The sequence below is a fragment of the Mustela lutreola genome, chromosome 7 (assembly GCF_030435805.1).
Source record: "Mustela lutreola isolate mMusLut2 chromosome 7, mMusLut2.pri, whole genome shotgun sequence".
NCBI lineage: Eukaryota > Metazoa > Chordata > Mammalia > Carnivora > Mustelidae > Mustela > Mustela lutreola.
Genome location: NC_081296.1, coordinates 18,982,908 through 19,006,462, shown reverse-complemented (window position 1 = coordinate 19,006,462; position 23,555 = coordinate 18,982,908). Strand labels below are relative to the sequence as shown.

Below are 23,555 nucleotides of genomic sequence, written 5' to 3'. Positions count from 1 at the left end.
CAGAACTTATTGGCTGATGTTAAGTATATTAATTAATATATCTACTTTGGAAAACAGTTTGGCAATACCTAGCTAGTCAAGTTTAGGACACACATAACTTACAAGTCCACAATTCAACTCCGAGATAGGGTGTTTCTCAATGAGGTCTTATTGTTAATTTGGGCAGGACACGTGTCTCTTGTAAGATACCTTTCGTAACTCTGATTTGCTCCCACTGTGTATAAGTTATGCCCCCAGCTTTGGTCATTAAAACAACCATTCCTTGGGCGCCTGGGTGGCTCAGTGGGTTAAGCCGCTGCCTTCGGCTCAGGTCATGATCTCAGGGTCCTGGGATCGAGGCCCGCATCGGGCTCTCTGCTCAGCAGGGAGCCTGCTTCCCTCTCTCTCTCTCTGCCTGCCTCTCCATCTACTTGTGATTTCTCTCTGTCAAATAAATAAATAAAATCTTTAAAAAAAAAAAACAAAAACCATTCCTTGCATGTTTCTAACCACTTTTAGTGGGACAGTCCAGAGATGATGGAAAAAACTAGGGAAAAACTAACATTAGCACCAGAAGAAAGTCGAAGAATAGTTTTTATAAAGTCTGCTTACCTCTGTTTTTAGTAGTGAAATGGAGTACCTTCAGAATCCAGCTGCAGGAAAATTAATAATTAAATTATAGCATCTTCTCACAACAGAATATTATACCATGAACTACGAAAACAAAATATAGGAGTCAGTATTGGAAGCAGACTGAGAAAGAACCAAGAGACACCCTCTAGTTCTGGCCCAAGGAATAGAAAAGAGAAGCCCTAAAGTACAGAGAGAAGGGAGAAATCCCTCATTGAGCAAAGGAGAGGAGAATGATTGAAAAATACCGAACAGAGACCCTTGGACTGTTGGGCGATTACAGAAGGCATTTTGTTTATATTATTGGAGCCCCAGAAGGAAAGGAAAAAGAATGTGACTAAGAAGTATTCCAAGAAATAAGGGCTGGAAACTTGCCAAGTTTGACAAAAGTTATAACTTTACAGATTCAAGAAGCTAAGCTACCCCAAACAAGATAAACCCAAAGAAATACATACCCAGGCATATCATAACTGCTTAAAACTGAGGACAAAATCTTGAAAGCAATCAGAGAAAAAGTGACACCTTATCTATAGGAAACAGAGATTCAAATGAAAAATTTCTCAGCAGAAATCATGGAGCCCAGAGGAAATGTCTTACCATTTTTAAAGTGCTGAAATAAATAAAAGTGCAGAGCCCAGAATTCAGTGAAAATATCCTTGAATGTGAAATGAGGATCTTCTCATTTCAGGTAAAATCGAGAGAATTTGGAGTCAACAGACCTGCTGTAAAATAGCAGGTTAAAGAAAGGTCTTAGGCTATGGGAATTGATATGAGAAATTTGGAATATTAAGAGTAGAGGAAATAGTAAATATAATAAGCTGATCTCTTCCTGAATTAGTTAAAATATGGTTTGTGAATGAAATCAAAGTAAAACCTTGTCTGACAGGAATTTTATAAAGTCAAAATCACAATTGAATTAAAATGAACACTAAAAAAAGTGAAGGAAGGAAAAACAGGAAACGGAAACAGAAGAATAAAAAACAGTGGAAACAGTTACATTGGGAAACCTTCATATAATACAAACATATAAATTATTATGTTAAATTTAAATTCTCTACAAACCAAATAAGAGTCTGTCAAAATGGATTTAAACAGCAAGATGATATTAACAGTTGTAAACATGTATACAAATAACAAAACTTCAAAATACAGAAGTAAAACCTGACAGAACTAAAGGAGAAATATAAAAATTCACACTTATGATTGAGAGACTCAGCATTCCTCTCTAGGTAATACTAGTAGAAAGAAAATCACCAAGAGTATAGAAGAATTGAACCATTCACATACTAGATCTAATAAACATTTATATAACTCTCCACTAAATGCTAATTGACTAAAATATTTCTAAATGAATATAGAAGAAATTCTTTTTAGCATATTTGCAAGTTAAGCTATGAGAGGTGAATTAAATAATGTATTTGTGTCTTGCTAATGTGAACTACAAGTTTATGTTTAGAACAACATTTTACAAAGCAGGAAAAAGTGGTGAAATATTTTCAAAGCTAGAATGGCTCAGCGTGAAATACGTGATATAATAATTTAAAAACTAGCTAACATTATCTTAAGTATTTACTCTGTGCCAAGCACCGTTCTTCTCTTTATATAGACGAATTCATTCAGTCCTCACAAGAGGCCATCGAGGTAGTTACGTATACAAATAACAATGAGAAAGAGAGCTCTTTAATAAATCAAGATGTCAAAATTGGAAATTATAACAACAGTATCAGTAATTTAAAAAGCTTTTCTTGACTAAATACTTTTTCTGCATTTGACACTGGGCCTTAAACCTTGTCTCAACTGTTTTGCACACTATGATGACTTGCCGCTAATGGTACATCTAAGTAAAATGTGACGCAGCAAAATTCCAAATCATGGAGTTTGTCTCTGGAACCCAAGTTCTTCATCCCTGCATTACCTTCTGAAGATGCCCATTTCATCCTGGAAGAAGCTGTTGCCTGTCCTGGTGGTCATCCAGTGATCCAGCACTCATAGTCCTGCTCTTCCAAAGGCAGTGACTTCCCAATGACTAACTATCCTGCCTAGAGTAAGATAGGGCTGGGTACAAACACTTGTCCTTGATATTCGAAAATGTATTTTCTTGTGGCTCTTGGCCTATTTTATTCTCAGCCAAACATGGCAATGTAAATACAGGCCAGATCAGAATTACCTGACTCTGCTGTTCTTTTTCATACTGAAAGGATTTATTATGAGCTACTTGACACATAGAATAAGGTTTATTTCTCCAAAGTTGACTTTTTTTTGGATTAAACCCCTAAGACCTTCAGATAATTTTCTCTTTTTTTAATTTATTAGTTTTCATTATGATAAATGTACTCTTTAATCCCTATCCCCTATTTACCCCATCTACAACCCCTAATAACTATCAGTTTGTTCTCTTGGTTTCTATCTCCCTCTCGTTCCTTTGATCATTTATTTCTGAAATTGCACATATGAATGAGGTCATATGGTATTTGTCTTTTTCTGACATATTTCAATTAGCATTTTTCTAATTGAAATGTTGCAAATGGCAAGATTTCCTTCTTTATGGCTGAGTAGTTAATTTGTTTGTGTGTGTGTGTGTGTGTGTGTGTGTGTGTGTGTATCTTTATCCATTCATCTCTTGATGAATGTTTAGGCTGCTTCCATAGAGTTTGGCTATTATAAATAATGCTGCAATAAACATGTAATACTTTGAGTTAGTATTTTTTTATTCTTGAGGTAAATACGCAGTAGTGCAATTCCTGGATCAAAGGGTAGAACTACTTTGATTTTTTAGAAGCTTCCATGCTATTTTCCAAAGTGGCTGCATCAATTTGCATCCCTACCAATAGTACATGAGGGTACTTTTTTTTCTCCACATCTTTGCCAATATTTGTATTTTCTTGTGTTTTTGATTTTAGCCATTCTGACAGGTGTGAGGTAATATATCATTGTGGTTTTGATTTGCATTTCTCTGCTGATAAGTGGTATTGAGCATCTTTTCATGTGTCTGTTGTCCATCTGGGTATCTTTGGAGAAGTGGCTCTTCATGTCTTCTGCCCATTTTCAATTGGATTATATGTTTTCTGGGTGATGATTTATATAAATTCTTTATATATTTTGGATTCTAACCCTTTATCAGATATGTCATTTTCAAATATCTTCCCCCATTCAGCAGGTTGCCTTTTCATTTTGTTGATTGTTTCCTTCACTGTGCAGAAGATTTTTATTTTGACATAGTACCAATAGGTTATTTTTTGTTTTACTTCCCTTGCCTCAGGTGATATAGCTAGAAAAATGATGCTATGTCCAATGTCAAAAAGATTACTGCCTGTGTTCTCTTCAGGGTTTTTATGGTTTCAGGTCTCACATTCAGGTCTTTAATCCATTTTGAGCTTATTTTTGTGGATGGTGAAGAAAGTGGTCAATTTCATTCTTTTTCATCAAGATTTGACTTTGACTTGATCCCTAATGAGTCCAACCTGTAATATGTCAAGTCACCCCTTTTCCTGCATAGTATTTACCACTCTGTATAATTACATGTTATTTGTGAAGCGTTCCTGTAATTCACACCTAACTGTTTGTGGGAAATACTTTCAATCATATATTCTGAAGCTAAAGCTCTGAAGCTTGCATTTCTTGAGATTTCCCTTATAGTTTTGTCAATTTTTCTGACTTGGTACATTGGAACAAGAACAGGCCTCTTACTTCTATAAATGCTTTTCTCTTTAGTCAACCTTATTTTTACTATAAAGTTTTAAGATTATCAGGTCGAATTTTTGTCAACATGAGTATGTGTGTATACTTCAAAATGCACCTATCTTGGTGGAAAGGAAGATGGTAACTTTAAAGCAGGGATTGGCCAACTACACTCTGCTGCATTTACGTCAATAAAGTTTTATTGGAACACAGCCACACTCATTTAGGTGTTGTCCATGTCTCCTTGGGTGCCAAACAGCAGAACTGAGTAATCGTGATACACCATGTGTCCTATAAAGTCTTAAATATTTACTAACTGATTTCATAGAGAGAATCTTTGTCTACCCTGGTTCAAACACTAAAAGGTACTGGTTATTTGATAATATTGATTAAAGATGCTGTTATTGTGGTGGCAAATTTTGGCTCTGCTTTCCCCTGGGGCAACATAAGAAAGTAGTCTTTTAGTTATGAAACAAATATTTTATGTGTAGAAACTATGTGTGTGTGTGTGTGTGTGTGTGTGTGTTTAGGGTAGACAACATGAGTTAATTACATGTATTGTGAGATGAGTACCACAATCAAGTTAATTAACATATTAACTTGTTAATTTGTAAATTTCACCTCACATATTTAGAACTTTTGTGCGTGTGTGGTGAGATCACAGAAGATGTATTCTCTTAGCAAACTTCAACTCTACAGGGCATTATTAAAAAAAAAAAACGATATGAGATCACAAGTTTTGGTGAGGATGTGGAAGACAGAGAGCCCTTGTGCACTGTTGTCGGAAGGTAAACTGATACAGACACATGGAGAACAATATGGAGGTTCCTCAATAAACTGAAACTAGAAGTATCATATGACTCTGGGTATATATATCCTCCCAAACTAAAATCAGCATTTCCTCACTCTCTTGTTCACCTTAGCATTATTCACAGTTGCCAAGATGAGGAAAACAATCTAAGTGGTTATTGAGGGGTGAATGGATAAAAAAACGTGAGACACATTGAGATATGAGTTAGGCATCTGGAGAGAAGGAAATCCTGCCATTTTCAACAACATGGCTGAACTGGGAGGGAGGACATTAAATGCAGTGAACTAAGTCAGAGAAAGCAGTCTTCTTATGAAACATTCTTTTCACATCAACCTCACAGTTCCATTCATGACTAGAATTTTTCTATGACTCCTCTGACAAAAATGTTAAAAATTCAGTGTCTTAAAAATGCTTTAAGGGGGGCGCCTGGGTGGCTCAGTGGGTTACAGCCTCTACCTTCAGCTCAGGTCATGATCCCAGGGTCCTGGGATCAAGCCCCACATCAGGCTCTCTGCTCAGGAGGGAGCCTTCTTCCTCCTCTCTCTTTCTCTGCCTGCCTCTCTGCCTACTTGTGATCTCTGTCAAATAAATAAAATCTTTTTAAAAAATGCTTTAAAAATATTTGTAAACATTACCAACCAAATGTGTCCATCTCAGTCCCTTAGTGGAACGTGTGAGATTTTCCAGTCACATCTTACACTTCAATGTGCTTAGATACTACCGAGAAGGCTCATTTGTGTTCTCTCTCCTCACATGGTGTTTTCTAGGAGCCGCTGCGGTTGTTTCCCACACAGAGGAGCTCTCTCATGGAGTGACTTCCTGGGTCTTCAGGCAGCCATGGAGGATAAACCGTCTGTCTGGGGCTCTTTGAAACAGCAGGCCAGGCCTTTGTTAATCAACCTGAGCAAGAGGAGGGTGAAAAAGAACCCAAACAAGCCCCTAGACCTACGGGCAAGGCGTTCCCTGGACCGCCGCCTCAGCCTCTCTGTCTGACCTCTTGGAGGCTGAGGCCTTGGCCCCAGAGGGCAGGCCTTAACTCTGGGCCCCAGTCATCGTACACCTCGGTGCCCAGCAGCCTGTCAACGGCGGGGATCTTGCCCAAGAGCATCAGTAGCTCCTTGAAACAGTCTGTGGAGGAATTGGACTGGAGCCAGGAAGAAGCCGGATACCTCCGTGTGGTGGAAACGGACTCCGAGGAGTCCTATGCCTCTCCCGCCGAGGACAGGAGGCCTTCTAGCAATGGCATCCTGGATCTGCTGCAGAAGACGCCGGCTGGAGACGAGGGCCTGGAAGAGCCAGAGGTGAGACCAGGGCTGGGCACTTTCCTGCTCCTTCTTCTGTTTTTCTCCTTTCTATGTGTACTCCTTGCCCTTGGAAGATTTGGTTTGGAGTTATTTTTGTGGTTCGCTTGGATGGAGAGAATGTCATTTATAAGAATTTAAATTCAGGTAATATTGATTGCACCCACTGTTCCCATTCGTTTTAGGGTTGACCTCTATGTATTTTAAAACTATTACAAATAACCTCTCTGGGATACTTTAAGGCATTAAAAGCCCTATTGGATGAGTTTTCCTTTTTCCATGTTCCTGGGAAAGAAATTAAGAGCATAACTTTTCCTCAAACTTTTTTTTGCTTTAAGTGTGTGTGTGTGTGTGTGTGTGTGTCTCCACCACTGCTCAGTGTTATGGTAGACAAAAATGCATGTTAATATTCCTTTAAAAAAAAGATGAACCATGAAAGACTGTGGACTCTGAAAAACAATCTGAGGGTTTTGGAGGGGCGGGAGGTTGGGTGAGCCTGGTGGTGGGTATTACGAAGGTCACGTATTGCATGGAGCACTGGGTGTGGTGCATAAACAATGAATTCTGGAACACTGAAAAGAAATTTTAAAATTAAAAAAATAATTAAATAAAATAGATGAAAAGTGTTCCCCAAATGTGGAAGAGGGAGGTTGAAGACGTGTAGTCAAAGTACAATTTTTGGATGTCCTCTTGTTGGCTTTGAAGGTAAATGAAGGACACATGAACCATCGAGTACAGGTGGCTCTAAGGCTAGGATAGAAAAGAAAACATAGTCTCCTCAGACTTCCAGAATGAACTCTTCTGTGCAGACAGTGATTTTAGCTCATGGAGACCTATTTCAGATTTCTGACTTCAAAAACTATCAGAGAATAAACTGATTTGTTTAAGAAAAAAAGATTTTATTTATTTATTTGAAAGAGAGAGAATGAGCAGAGAGAGGGGGAGAATCAGACTCGCCTGCTGGGCAGGGAACCTGACATGGGACCTGATCCCAGGACCGTGGGATCACGACCTGAGCCGAAGGCAGTCGCTTAACTGACTGAGCCACCCAGGGACCCCTGCATATTCATCTTCCTAAGAAATGTATGAATGTGTGTCTCCGTTTGACTGTTAGAGGGTTTGAACTTGCTCCAGTCTCACTTGTATGTGTGTGCATTTGTGTGTGCTTTTGAACATGTGTGCATGTTTGCCTGTGGACAGTTTCACTTGCATTCTCTAAAAAAATAAACTGAAGGATTCAAATTCTTATGGTTTCATTGATTTTTTAATGCTTTAGTATTTTGATGAGATAAAATAGCCAAATACAATTTTGAGAAAATCTTGTATATCTAGAACTCATTTAATATAAATTCAGTCCCCAGATAAGTAAATCATGGTGACTGGTTTAATCAGTTTTGTTTTGTTTTGTTTTGTTTTGTTTTGTTTTTTAGTTCACCATCAATGACACTAAAGTAGGTTGCAGCTTTGAGGGAAGAAGTGAATTTTTTTGTGGAGACTCTAGGTTTCTGTTATAATTGCATACAAACCTGGATCTTCAACTGGGATTTTTGTTATTCAACCAAATTTTTTTATTTAACGAAAGACTGTCATATATTGGGGTATCATATATTTATATTTAATTGTGTCATATATTTGGGTGTCATTATGGAATGGATGTTGGATATCTGGAGTACATTGCGACCAGATTCCTTTGGAAACTTGATGATAAGTCATGATTAACCATTCAATGACTTAACTATCTTTTTCCTTACCACTTAGTTTTATGAAATTCTTTTTGTAACTGTGTTACAGTTGTTACCATTGTTTATAAACTTGAAATATGTTTTTCCAGTAATCAAAATATAAATCAAGTGAATTATTAAACATAATTCATAATTCATAGTTTGGTGTGAAGGAGGTAATTCTATCCAATGTAGAATTGGATACTGTAGTTTATCTTCTTATTACATTATTCACTGTGTGGGTTTTTTGGGTTTGATAGGCTAACACTCTTGGATTAGAATTCTTCTTTTAAGATTATTCTTTTTAAAAGATTTTATTTATTTATTTGACAGACAAAGATCACAAGTAGGCAGAGAGGCAGAGAGAGAGAGGGGGAAGCAGGCTCCCTGCTGAGCAGAGAGGCTGAAGCAGGGCTTGATCCCAGGACCCTGAGATCATGACCTGAGCCAAAGGCAGAGGCTTTAACCCACTGAGCCACCCAGGCGCCCATGATTACTTTTTTAAAAAAGATTTTATTTTTATTTATGGGCGAGAGAGAGAGAAAGCAGGAGCATGGAGGGAGGAGGGGGGGGAGAGGGACTAGCAGACTCCCGCTGAGTGGGGAGCCTGACGGGGGGATCAATCCGAGAACCCTGAGATCAGGCCCTGAGCAGAAACCAAGAAACAGACACTTAACTGAGCCACCCAGGTGGCCCCAGAATAATTTTTTTTTTTTTTAGGTTAATGCCGTGAAGTTTTTTTGCTGACTATAAATATTCGAGTACCTACTCTAACTCAGGCACCATAAAGGTTGTGACTAGAAATAGAGATGGATAGGAAAGTGACCCTGCCTTTAAGTTATGAGGTATTAAGAGACAGCTTTGTGTAGCTCTAAAGAAAGCATAAGAGGCAAGAAGATATTGGAACTGTCTGTGCAAAACATCTAAGCCTTGCCTCTTGGCAGCCTGGTGGTTGGAGGATATCAGTGCATTGGGACAGACAGGCATTGTGACAGGACGTGAGGGCTTGCGCAAGTTGGCGTAGATTTGATAGGTGAGGAAATATGGTGGACACAACCTGAAGTGTGAGTGGGGCAGTTAGGAGGTGGTGAGCATTTTGCTGCCCCTGACATAGGTGTTTGAGGAACTTTCTGGTGTGATATGTGCTAGGAAGGGTGGTCTTTGTTGAGGGGCTGTTTATGGATGGTAAATGGATGGTTGGTAGTGGTTAACTTTCTCTTTTCTGGGCTAAATGCAAAACTCTTGGAATAATTTATGAAGAGAAAGCAAACTTTTTTTAATATTTTATTTTGAAGTCATCTGTGCCCTGAATCTGAGGTTCAAACCCACAACCCTGAGATTAAGAGTTACGTGCTTCATCAGCTGAGTCAGCCAGGTGTCTCTAAACCTCTTTTTTGAATACAAATCTTCTGCTTCTATTTTCCTGTCCTAGGACATGCAAAGTAGAAACTGAGACTGATCCTCCCATGGTCACTTGAGTGCTACGTATCTGCTTGGTTTGCAGAGGATGGCGGGACTGGGCTATAGCTAATCAGGCCTATGGGATCACATGTGGTCAAGTGCATTGCTCTGCCTATCCCCCTTTTATCTCCTTCCACCATATTGGGGTACCACAAAGACAATAAGATGTTTGCTGAGTATTCGTGGTGTGGCTGATATCATTTGTAGGTTTCCAGAGTGGGGAGGGGTAAAGCAAGGAGCATCTGTGGTTCAAGTACCCATTGATGTTTGTCTCCCATGTTTTATGTCCAAGGGCAACTTCAAGGCTGAACCTGCAGCAGTGGGATAACACCCCAGATAATGATGTTGGCTGAGTGTCTTCCAGTTTTTTCCCCACTCCTGTCAGGGTCAGCAATGAAGTGAGGCACGGGCTTACATTTAGGGGAAATGGAATGAGAAAGCAAAGAAAAAAATTAAGAGGGAAGAGTAAAATGAATGTGAGAATGTAGAGAGGTCACATGGAAGTCTGAAATAGTCAAGTATGGAACAGTCTCACTGTCGTGCTCAGTCATCCCTAAGATCAAAGTGGAAGAAAGTCATTTTAGAATAAAGGATGCATTTGCTGGAAGAGGATTCTCCAGACTTTTCTCCTGGGTCCCAGATTCATACCACACTGGATAGTCCACAGAAACCTGATCACAACTGGTTCTGGCAGAATTCTGTCTCTCTGAAGTGCTCTCACAGATACAAACATTTGTTTCTTGGCAACATCACCATTATGCACCGGGTGGCACCCGTGAAATGACATGAAATGATGTTAGACTGTTACCCTTTCCTTGCTTCTCATGGTCTCTGTAATCTTCAGAGACCCATCTCACATCTGTCTTCTCCTCTCACATAAATTCTCTCAGTCCTTCAAAGCCCAGCTGAAAATTTCTTTTCCTTGTCTGGGTTTCCTGACTATATAATCTGTATCTTCCCCCTACCTTTGTTTACACAGCATGTCACTTTTGCTGTCATGGAACACTAACCTCATTCTGCTTTCTCTAGAAATCTGTAGAGGGAGAAAGGGTTTGGAGCAAATAGAGGGAGTAGGGAAGGGAAGGCAAATGGGTAGTCGGCAAAGGTGTCACTGAGTAAGACCCTGAGAAGATCACTAGTTTCCAAGACCTGTATTAACTGTCCACTGGCCATCTGGCTCAGAGTACCAGCTCATGATAACCCAATACCCATGAGACTGAGCTAGAAATTACAAATGGTGACTCATATGCAATGAGAATTAAATACTATATAGACTCTCATATTTATTTTGATATAAACAGCTCACTGTGTCATTATTGTCAAGTTATTTGGGAAGTCAAATCATAATGAGCATCAACTTCATTAAAGTGGAGTGAGCAATAATTATATCAGGGCCTAGAAATACTTTGGAGAGCCTGTTGGGTGTATTGGCTCCCTGAAGTCAGCCTGCATTACAAGTCACATAGAATCAGGAGACTGTTTTGTGGACTCAAATCCCTGAGAAGAGAATGGATAGGTTCTGCACTGAATGGTGTAGATAGCCATCCATCTCCCAATAGCGTTTGAATTCCGAATGAGGACTTGACATACTCACATTTTGTTGGCTTGGGCCAATGACATGATGCCCACATGCCAACCTGCCTAGGCCATGAGGCCAAGGTTCTTAGAGTCCTGTGGGCTGGGCTCTCTCTTCCCTCCATAGGGTTCAGGAGTAAGTACAAACTTTTATCCAGGTCTTCTTGCATGACCTTGTCCTCTTTTGGATTGACACACTATTTGATTAGCTGTGTAATTATCACTTTCAGTCAGGCTGAGAACCTCACATGGTTGCCCGGCAACCAGATTGTCTCCTTTACATGACTTTGTATGTCTGGCTTCTGATGGATGAAAGGTGGTCTTACAGTTTGATCCTGCTTGCTGTCATCACCAAAACTTGGGGATAGGAGGTGGCAAAGGGCACCTTTTTTATTGCCAAACCCCTCCACCATTTTGTATTTTCATTGGTTGTTTAGAAGTTGGCATCTCTCTCTCTCTTTTTTTTTTTTAAGATTTTTAAAAAATTTATTTGACATGCAGAGATCACAAGTAGGCAAAGAGGCAGGCAGAGAGAGAGGAGGAAGTAGGCTTCGCTGAGCAGAGAGCCTGATGCGGCCTCGATCCCAGGACCCTAGGATCATGACCTGAGCCAAAGGCAGAAGCTTTAACCCACAGAGCCACCCAGGCGCCCCTTGAAGTTGGCATCTCTTATTAGACTGGGAGCTCCTGAGGAACAGACACCTTTTTTTTCTTTCCATTCCAGCTTTCTGCACATCTCATTTATGTGGGGGGAAAAATATATATATATATATATGTATATATATATATATATATATATACACACACACACACACACACACACACACACATTTTAAAATAATCATTTAAGTGGTGGAAGAAGGAGAGGAAGAGCAAGAATCTCAAGCCAATTCTGTATGTTGAGCATGGAGCCCTGCGTGGGGTTCAGTGTCACGACTCTGAGATCATGACCTGAGCTAAAACCAAGAGCTGGACACTCAACGAACTGAGCCACCCACAGGCCCTTATGTGAAATATATTGACTCATGTTTCTCCACAGCTGATTTTCAAGCCACAGGCCATGCTAGGTACTGTGGGGCTGCATGAATTTCCGCTGGGTTGGGGAAGGTGGTGATACATGGAGGCCTGGGGGAAGGAGGGCGGGCTCTAAAGGAATTCCTAAATGCCAGGTTAAATACAGTTAAGGAGACCCAGGGGTAGAGTAGCTTCTTTTTTCTTCCCCCTTGCCTTTGTTCTTCTCACTTCCTTCCCTGGTACTCATTTTATAAGATACTCTCTTCTGCTTTATAAAGTCAGGTATTTAGAAAATACAGAAAGTTGCCACTGGTTCCCCTCCTTGGTGTTGATGGTGGAGTTGAGCATAGGCCCAGATTTCGCAAAGACAATGACGAAGATCTGAGGTGGTCCCGGCCCCTGAGCTGTGCTGGATCACTGGGCAAGGTGAATGGGGAGGAGTCATGTAGCAGGTGGTCAGGAAAGGGCCTGAAGAGGGAGGGCATATCCGCTCCAACTCAGGCAGGGAATAAGCCAAGTTGCTGAGTTTCATGCAAAATTTTAAGGCCAAAAAAAAAAAAAATGAAAAGCTCTTAGCTCAAATAGGTTGAGGGCACAAGCACCTGACATGGTTTGCATATTATGTTTGTATTTATTAGTTATTATAGTGGTTTCTACCATTACATTTCCCAGAATGAAATGAGGGCCCGGAAGGTTTAATGACTTATTTAACATCATCAAGCTGGTGTTAGAGCCAGGAGCTAAATCCAGGACTGTCTGAATCCAATTGCAAAACTCTATGTACATCAGGAGTTTGGAAATGAGACGACTCAGAGCAGCTGATCTAAAAAAGTTGGTAGTCAAAGGGAGGTTTTTCTTTTTTAAGATTTATTTATTTTAGAGAGAGAGCTCACACAAGCAGGGGAAAGGGAAGATGGAGAGAGAGAAAGAGAAGCTCCAGGAGACTCCATGCTGAGTGCGGAACCCCCAATGCGGGGTTTGATCCCAGCACCCTGAGATCATGTCCTGAGCCAAAATCGAGAGCCGGGTGGGCGCTCAGTCGACTGAGCCACCCAGGTGCCCCTCGAAGGAAGGTAGTTATTTTTGTGTGTCCACTGTGCCCTTTTAAAGGTGAGTCTAATTATAGTGGTTGAATGGCCTTATTGTGCTCAGCGACTAATAATTCTGAATGAGAGGATTATTGCCTCCTACCACCACATTGTCCATGTAGTCACCCACTGGGGATTTTCTGACCTTTCATTTGGCAGTTGAGGTTTTAAATAACTAGCTTTGGTGCTAGCTTATGCAGATGAGTTGAGTGGTTTAGAGAAGTACCTTACCTTATCGGAAGATTTCCAGAAACACTACCAGGCAACCACAGAGCTTCAGCTTCGTGACCACAGAGAAGCACAGTGACAAAGCAATACAGAGGAACTAGCTTACAGCTGGCACAACTGAACAGGTACATTAATTTCTCTACCTTTCAGTTACATGTTCTGTACTGTTAGTGATTTATCTCCAGAATCATTCCTCACCATGACCGTGTCCACGAGACGGGCACGTCAGCCGTGTTCCAGGATCTTCTGTGGGGTTGGCCTCTTTCTTCTTCTTTCCTCCCTCCTTTCTCCTCTGTTGAGTGCCTACTACGTGCAGATGCTGCTGTAGACACCAGGAACACAACCGTCAACTGAAGAAACATCCACTATCTCGTGGAGATCTCATCCTGGTCCCAATGGGGGCAGGCTACAGATATGTTCAGAGAGGGCCAGGTGTAATAGAGAAAAACAAAGCAGAGAAGGTGATTGGGAGTGCTTGAATAGAGAAGTCCGGAAAGACCTCTTCTGGGTTGGTCGCATTTACCCAAAGACCTAGAGGAGGCAAGGAATTCAGGTGTGTTGGTGCCTGGAGAAAGAGCTTCTCTAGAGGAGAGAAGAGTAAGTGTACAGGCTCCAGGAAGGCAGAGGAGTGCCTGGTGTGATTCAGGAATAGCAGGGCAGCAATGTGAGGGGACAGTGGTTGGGGATGTGAGTTACTTTGGAGGCTGTGTGCGTCATGTGGGCTTTCCTATTCTGTTGGGCAAGTTTGCGAGACCATAGGGCTACTTGGGGGTACCAAAGAATGGGCTAAGAAGGATCCCTTTGGGCTCAATAATGGTGTTGCTCACAGGCAGGGGTAAGTAGTATACAGGTGGTGCTTATAACACCTATCTAGACCCTGGGAATAGCAGTAAGTAGAAGCTTTGCCTTGGAGGAGAGCCATTGAGGAAGAATGCACAGGTCAATGAGCTGTGCTTGGAAGGGGTGGGGGCACTGTCCTGAGACTTCATTACCAGCCCTCTAGCTCTGTTGTGATGAAAGTATCAGAAGGAAAGGGATGGTTGGAATGAAGGAAGGGACTTGGTTGTCTGACCACCTTCGTTGAGCTTTTTTCTTTAGTCTTCCTAAACACATCCCCCACCTTAATAACAATCATACTAGTAAAACAGCAATACTAACAGAAAGGCCACACCAGTATCGCTTTCTGAGAGGTTACATATAAGGACCTGTGCTTGGTACAATATAAGAGTATTATCTCATGGGACCACATCTGTTTGGTTCCCTCTACATACAAGCAGCCTAGTAAAGTGTCTGGCCCAGAGACAGCTTTTCAATGAATTAATTTTTCTCCAAATAATCTGTAAAGTAAGTATCTTTTTTGGCCCTTTTGGAGATGTTCTCATGTCTTGAATTTTAAGTAAATTGTGCTAGAACCCAAAGATAGGTAATAGAACAAGTAGGATTCGAAATCAGGTCTTTCTGACTCCCAAGTCTCGTCTACTCCGCACAGAGCTGGGCATTCTAATTTTGGATTCTCCTGGATCTGGGCACCGTGAAAAGAGTGGAGGATCCAGGACACTCCAATAAAAGTCTAACTCTTTAATCTCCCTTCAGCAGCCAATTATCCTGTTCACATCGGCTTCCTTATTCCTACATCGGTGATACTGATGACAGCTTGTGGGCCCCTTAACAGGAGAATGTGTGTATTTGTAAATTACAAAGTGCTAAGAAAGTGTAATGGGGACCATTATTCTTTTAAGCTACCTGCTGGTAACAAGCGTGAAAAGAGTGCATGCAAGGTGAGTGGACAGATATTACTAAGCGTGAAAATAAAGGTTGATTATACCAGGGGTTGGCAAACTTTTTCCACAAAGGGCCAGATAATAAATATGTCTATCTTTGTGGCCCACAAGCCTCTGTTGCAACATCCCAGCCCCGATACGGTATCGTGAGATCAGCCATAGATAAACATGTCAATGAATAGATAGGACTGTGTTCCAAAGTTTAAACCTAATCTGTACAAGCAGGTGGTGGGTTGGACGTTGCTGACCAGTGCTTTAAACTGACATATGATTGAATAGAGCATATTTGTATGCACACATGCACACACACACACACACACACATGCATGCATGTGTGACTTCTAGTTTGCATCTCGGTATCCCGGGGTAATCACTTACAGAGAACAATCTTGGGAGTGTGTGGGGGGGAACTAACTAGGTAGCTGACGACTGTACAGTAAATAGCTCCTTGAAAAGTTGTGTACAAATTTAATAGGCATGAACTCAGCCATTTGGTAGACCTGGATTTTTCTCAACTGACTTCTTAATTTTGTCCTCTCATCGCCACGTGTGTTGTTTTGATTCTGTCACTGTATCCAGGCTCTGCGTTGGGGTTTGTCCATCTCCTTCGTGCATTTTGCTACTTCCTTTGTTTGGTAGGTGTTTGTGTGTATGAACGCTGCCATCCAGAGTGTCCCGATTCTCGGGAACCTAGATGCGGGTATGGTCGTTAAGTAAATCTGTATCCATGTACTGTTCGCTATAGTGACGTACTCTTGAGTGTTGTTCAGACACTGTAGAAGTGCTCTTCTCAGCCAGCGTTTTATTCACTTAGCTTTTCGGGATGTGGGTTTATGACTCCTTGTATTGAGGTTTAAAGGCCCAGCGATTGTTTACATGATTTATAATTTGGCTTCCTGTGTGTGCTTCATGGTGAGAGCGTTCGATGAGCCTCATGGGAGGGGGTATTTGTACAAGATCACGCTTTGCTCACACAAAAGGAAGATGTTTACTCTCAATTGTGTTTTGCTCTTAAGATCCTTGGTGAGTGAGTAGGGGAGATTTTCTTTTTATATCATTGGCCCATCCATGCTCATTTCTTCCTATATCCTGCTGAATTTTAATAAACCTGCATTCTTGCAGATAGAGGACTCTCAACTAAAGAGAATGCAAAATATAGTACCTTCCCACCAATTTCTATTTAGGTAGAAAGGAAATACCAATGCAAAGTCTGTGTCTTTAAAAACCAAACCAAACCAAAAGCACAAAACCACTCACCCAAAAAGCAGCAGTGAGAGTTGTGTGAGAGCTGGCTAACCTTATACTAGTTTTTATGCTAAAATGTTGGTGCTATATTTTTTTAATGTTTCTATGTAATTAGACTGTTTTGTCATAATAAACTTTTTTCTTTTTTCTTTCTTTTTTTCTTTTTCTTTTTTTTTTTTTTTGAGAGAGAGAGAGAGAATGCATAAGTGGTGAGGTGGGATGGAACAGAGGGAGAAGAAGAGAAAGAATCATAAACAGACTCCATGCCCTGTTCAGAGCCTGATGTGAGGCTCAGTTTCACAACCCTGAGATCATGACCTGAGCTGAAATCAACAGCTGGACACTTAACCTACTGAACCCCCAAAGTGCCCCTGTCATAGTAAACTGTTTAGTGCTTATGGTATTCAAAATTATTTATCTTTCCCTGAGTCCTTGGAAATCATTTGGTTGAAATGTTTGAAAACCACACTTGTTGGATAAATTACGACTCATGTATTCAGTGGAATACTATTCAGCAATGAAAAAGGTTTAATTTAAACGATTTATGCAGAGGACCACGTGGATGGGTTTCAAAGGCATTGTGTTGAGTGAAATATGTCAGATGTCAGGTTTGCATACGGTATGAATCCATGTGCAGGATATTCTGGAAAAGGTGAAACTACATGGGGAAGACAGGCTGGACCCCAGTGGGCTTGAATGAATGAGTGCTATCAGGGAACAGAACTGTTCTGTCCTGATTGTTGTCATGGTCCCACAAGTCTATACGTGGCTTAAAAATTGTAATGCTGTACACAACAATTTTTGTGTGTTAACTTTTCAAAAGTCAAATAAAAAACAGAGTGCTTGATTATGCTTGTTGAGAACATCAACAATATATCCTCGTGATTGTGGGATACCAGGGATTCCTATGAGGAAAGTCATAACTGCTCTTTTTAAAGAAGAACTCATTGATGCAGTTACTAGGTTTACAAACAAGTGAAATCATTTAACTTCTACTCAGTGGATAATACCTTCGTCTCTATGCAGAATGGAAGGGAATAGTCAAGGTTATGTGTCCTCCAGCGGCCGTAACTTGGTCCTCAGTGCCTATGTAGCATTTCTGCTCTTCTTTATGTGATCACTTTCCTTCGTTGGTGTGTATATATGGTGTGTGACAGTTACGGTGGCTGTGGGAACCATAACTTTAAGTTCTGTGACTTTTCTGTGAGTAAAACCAGCCATAATATTGAATTAATGTCATTCTTCACATTTAATTTCCATGTTGTTGTAAGTGGAAGACTTGTCACATATTTGAGTAAGAGCTCTGTGCTCATGTTTGATAGCGTGTAAGTGACGATGGTTGTGTGGACTCATTTTGTCCCTTAATTAATGTTATCATTAAGCACAGAGAGGCCAGTTTGGGGCAGAGCATGTTGGGTGTGCCTTCTGAGGGGTGATGCTTTAAAGCCCCTATCCGTCCACCATTCTCCTTGGTGATAGAAGATTCTGGGCCACCACAATCTTTGGATCTTTGGCTAGTAACTGTGCACTCTGAATGGAAACTTTGAGCCCAACACTGGTAGGTTTGTGATAGGTTTGTGGGACTGCAAAATGGGAGACATTACCAGTGGGTCTTCAGGTTGCAGAGGATCAGACAGTAGATGTTTTTTGTTGGTTCTGCCCGTGAAGATGTGTCTGGTCTCTCTTGGCTTTGTAAATCAGGCAGAAGAGTTGCTAAGCTTCCAGGAAATAATAGTGTGCAGTGTAAAAGGCATGAGGGCAAACATTGAAATTGGGGGAGTAGAGTGAGATTCTGATTGTCTTCCTAACGCGGTCTTCAGATAGTCCTGCCCACACACCCTAGGATGTGTTTTTACATAGAGCAACAAGGGAAGTATGAAGAGCCAGAGAGGAGGGTGACTAGTGAAGGCCCCGCTGGTGCCTCCCTTTCGGTCTGCTAACAGGTCTCCCACACACAGGGTTGGGGATCCTTTCCTGTCTGGGCAGCGTTGGTCCTTCCAGGGCCAGGGGCCTCTAGTGGCTGTGGTGCTGGGAGCCTAGGGGAAAGGTCGAAGTGTCTTAAATCACCCTTGTGATCGTGATGAATGAATGAGAAGATGAATTATATACACAGTCAAGGGACATGAGGGCTGGGATGGGTGGAGAAAGAGGCCTGTGTGAGAACCACAGATGCAGGAGCCATGGGGCTTCCGTTCTAAGTGGGGAGGATGTGTGATGCTTCAGGCCATCCTGGGATCAGGGCCCATTGCTGCCTGGTTGTAGCATTTCATGATGTCACTGCCTGCAGAGGGGGTGAACCAGAGGACCCCAGCTTGTCTGTAACCCCTCACATCCCCCCATCTCCTGGGAGCTGCTGCTTGGGAACCCAGATTCTCTCGCTGCCTGAAGCTCTACTTGAGAGAGACACACAGATACACAAGCCGTGTGTGTGTGTGTGTGTGTGTGTGTGTGTGTGTGTGTGTTCATGTCTTGGAAGGTAGCCTACCCTCCAGGCAGGATCTCTGACTTGTGTTTGGCCGTCCCTGATGAGCATTGTGGATGGAAAGGCCCAGTGAGTGACCACAGTGCTCCTGGTCCTCAGAGTGTCTACCCTGAGAGGTTCATGGTCATCAAAGCTGTCTTTGCAGGTTGACTGCCTGCCTCAGGTTTCCTGAAACTTTGGAGTTACCCCGCCTTATTTGGAGGGAGAAATCCCATGTTTCTCACACAAGAAATCAGCCCTGGCTAAGGCACCAGCCCAGCAGGAACATATCCAAAATGTGGGAAGACCGTTAACTCATGTCCCTTACACTCTGCCTTTCTGTGCTGACAGCTGTCCTTATCTCCAGCCCAGAACACCTCAAGGGGTCCCAGAGCTCTCCTGGACCCTGAATCTGCATCTGAAACCTGCACAGTGGATATGTTTACTGTATCCCACACTAACTACCGACTGTTTCCTTGCCCTGTGGGATCATTTCATAGGTACCTTCAGTTAGGAAACCCACACCCCTCCCATTCTGAGCTTTCGTTCAGAATTCCATTTTTTTACCTTTTGCTTGGGGATTGTACAGACTCTGGAAGATAAGGTGGGAGGAAGGTCTTCCAGATCACATTTGAAATGTTCCCACCTGAGCGATGAGCCCAGGTCTCCGCCATGTGATCTGCCTACTTCTTCTTGGTGGCAGAGGACCAGGGAGGCCCGCGGTGGGAGGGACCTGGTGGGAGGGCTCAGGTGCTCCCAATTCATGCTGCCTGTCCACTAGAGCCTGGTTGAATAAAAGATGGCAGAGCAGCCTGGTGGTAGAGCAGAGTCAGCCTTGTCCGTCCTCCGATCGAGAACTAAGTTGGCAGAGGCTGTAGCCAGAGGGGCTCTACTGAATCCAGCTGTTATCGCCAACCCTGGCCACGTCTGTGGGAAGGCAGCCTTTGCACTTGAAATTGACCATGCAGATGGCAGACTCAAAGCGAATGACCTGATAAAGTCTATCTATCCCTGTAGGCTGATACCATTTTGCCTTTTGAAAGCGGGATTTTTTTTCTTTTTTTACAGAAGCTATGTGAAAATGGTGATCTGAATGCTTCTCTGACATCCCAACAATCTGTGAGTGATGTTCCTTAAAAACAAACACTGGAGTAAACATGATTTCTTAGCAAATGTGTGGATCTGTATTTCTTTGCCTGTTTTTGAAGCACGCTGAAGCAGATCCACCTATAAAGGCAGGCCTTGCACTTTATGGCTGGGAAGATTAATTCAGGGTGAATTGATCTGTCAGACTGGGACCGATTTTTCTAAAAATACAGAGCAGCTAGGCAGTTGAGTGGGATGGTAAAGGAGACAAAGCGGTTCGGAAGTGCTTTGAAACCTGGATGGGGGAAACTTTCAAAAGAAGGCTGTCAAGGGAGACCCAGCCACAAAATTGATTAATTGAATGTCCAATAAATGAACGATAAATTACTTTATCTGTCCTTTCTCTTTGGAAAGACAAAAATTTGAGCTAGAGTGTAAAGTTCTAGTTCAACACTTTAGTTGGATGCATTGAATAAATATTCAGAAATGGACTTGGAGTCGACCTTGTGGCCGGTAGGAGTTGATGAATTCCTGGACAGGGAAGTGAGCCATGTTGAGGGGAAGCAAGACTGAGGGTAAGTGGAGGAGACACCACAGTGGAGGCAGGGAATGGAGGACAATTAGCAAAAGGGTGAGCGCTCAAAGTGTGTCACATGTGGACACGGGAGGGGTATGTACCCAAACGATGTGTGGGCTCCGGGTTGATGGTGGAGTGGTCGTGAACAGAAATGTGGAGGAGGTGTGCCAGGGTGGAAAGGTTTGGTGGGAAGGGAGAGAAAATGAGGAAGCCGCTTTGCATCTGAGTCTGGACCCATGTCTGTGGGACACATGTGGAATCCACATGTGCTACTCCCTCCCTCTGGGCTGCCCCTTGAGTTCCAGAAGAAAGAATCCTACCAGAAATCACTGAGCTTTAAGGGTATGGCAGATACTGGCTTACCACGTGTGTGATTATGTTGGGACAGAGTTAAGATTGCAAAGATATGATCAGGAATTTTGGTAAAAAATCCCACTGGGGAGAAACATGAAGGATGTGCTAATAAATCATTGTAGCCAGGCCATCAAGCATGGGGTGTGGGAGATGCAGCTTGAAGATTTGCCTATGTAGTGAGTTTTGCTTCAGCTCTGAAATTCTCTCCCTCGATCGCCAAACAGCAGACTTAACCTACTTCTCTGTGTAGATGTTTGGGGAAGCCAGTGATGGCTTGAGTAACCTGCCCAGTCCTTTTGCCTACCTCCTCACCATCCACCTGAAGGAAGGCCGGAACTTGGTCATCCAGGACAGCTGTGGTAAGCCTGGCACACCTGCGTCTGTACTCTTATATCTACGTGATTAGGCAACAGAGTGGAGCTCAAATCTACACCTCTTAGGTATCAAGGCCTTTGCAGCAAAGTATTTAAATCCCCTGAATCTTACTGTCTTTTACTGTTATTAAATTAATAACAATAATGATAATAGTAATAATCACATAAAGTTGTTTTAAATGAGATGAGACGACGGTAATAGCTTTATGCCTGGCATATAGCAACTGCTCAAGAAAATGTTCCTATGATTCTACTTTTTTATTTTTTTATTGCTCACCTCCTGTGGGGTGGCCTCTTATTTTATTTTATTTTGTTTTGTTTTATTTTATTTTACTAATTCAAGGCATTTAAAAATGTATTATGGATAAGATATATCCATAACCATGGGGTTATAGGTTATGCAAGTATTTTCTTCCACCTGGTGACTTGCTTTTTCCTTTTCTCAGTGGTTTTTTTTTTTTACAAAATGTGCTTTGGGGGTGGGGGGGAAAGGTGGGGGAGGCGGAGGGGGACATCTGGGTGGCTCACTTTTTTTTTTTTAAAGATTTTATTTATTTGAGAGAAAGACAGAAAGCAAAAGCCAGGGTGAAGGGTAGAGGGAGAGGAAGAAGCAGATCCCCGCTGGGGCTAGATCCCAGGACCCGGGATCATGACCTGGGCCAAACGCAGCGGCTTAACAGACTGAGCCACCCAGGCATCCCTCATACCTGCAAGATTCTTTTATTTATTTATGTATTTGTTTATTTATTTTTTTTTTTGACAGAGAGATAGAGAGCACAAGTAAGCAGAGAAGCAGGCAGAGGGAGAGAGAGAAGCAGGCTCTCTGCTGAGCAGGAAGCCCGATGTGGGGCTCGATCCCAGGACCCTGGAACCATGGCCTGAGCTGAAGGCAGCTGCTTAACCAACTGAGCCATGCAAGCGCCCCTGCAAGATTCTTAATCCATCTGGGACCTCGAGGTATCAACTGAGCTTACGACCTATGTAGGGGAGCTGGGAATGGAAGATTGAACAGTGGCAGAGAAGAAGGCCAGAGGCACAGAGAAAGGAGGGTCCTGAGCAGGAGGAGTATTTCAAGATTCCCGGCTAGGGGCTCCTGGGTGGCCTAGTTGGTAGAGTGTGTGGCTCTTGGTTTCAGCTCAGGTCATGTCAGGCTTTTAGGATCAGGTCTCATGTTAGGCTCCACACGTAATGGGGAATCTGCTTGAGCTTCTCTCCCTCTGCCCCTTCCCCCACTCATTCTCTCTTTCTAAAATAAATAAATAAATCTTAAAAAAAGAAAAAAAAAAAAAAAAAAAAGCAAACTCCATGCTTCCCCCTTCAGCTCCTCCTCCCGACACACCCCCAGAAATGCAATGGTGTTACCAGGAAACGAAAGCACAGCATGGCCACCATGGAAAGCTTTGATTTCTTCCCCTTTTAAGGCTGCTTCCCTCTCCTTGGGACTTGTGCTAAGAACTTGGACTGTACAATTCGTATCATTTAAGAGAGAAGGGGTATTAGGGAGCTGAAGGGGCAGCCACATGGCAAACACAAAAGGCTGCTCCAAGACATCTTTATAAGCTCCATTCCCATCGGGGTCCTTCTCAGAGCCACCTCCCTGCAGAGCTAACTGAGGCTTCAAGACCCAGCCTGCGTATGCCCTGCCCTTCAACACGGGGCTTTATTTTATCCTGCGATTGCTAGGGAGAGCTACAGACAGCAACTAGCGACAGCGATAGATAGCATTGCCTCTTCTCATTGTCATTTTCGGTTTCATTTAGGTTCGGCTGCCTTAAGCCCTGGAAAATCTTTCTTAAAAGACTGGGCTCTGCCTTTCCAGGTTTATCAAAATAAAGCAGAAGTCGAGCTGGCTAGTTTTAAGGGCACAAAGGAAAACACGGTTTGGGGACGGGAGGTTTTGAATTGCAGGAGGCAAATATAGCAGGCTCCTGCATAAGACTTTAAACATCCAAATATTTAAAACAACTGCCCCCACGGCCTCCATCTGAATTCTCCTGCCTTTGTTATCAACAGAAAGTGAGCAGCTCAGCAGCAGGTCTTTCTCAATTCCAAGGATTAAACCGCACAGATTGCCTTTGCAATTCAACAGCACATTCTAGAATGAAGAGTGTTTTTGTACCAATGCCTTTCCTTTGGGGTATTTGTAGAACAGCTCTCAGTTTTTGAGATTTTAATTTGGAAATGATAATAG

The 23,555-nt window shown here is 42.3% G+C and overlaps 1 pseudogene; it reads left to right on the top strand.

The window, feature by feature from the left end:
- Positions 1–23,555, top strand: part of LOC131835661 (multiple C2 and transmembrane domain-containing protein 2-like) — a 78,523-nt pseudogene that overhangs the window by 50,190 nt on the left and 4,778 nt on the right.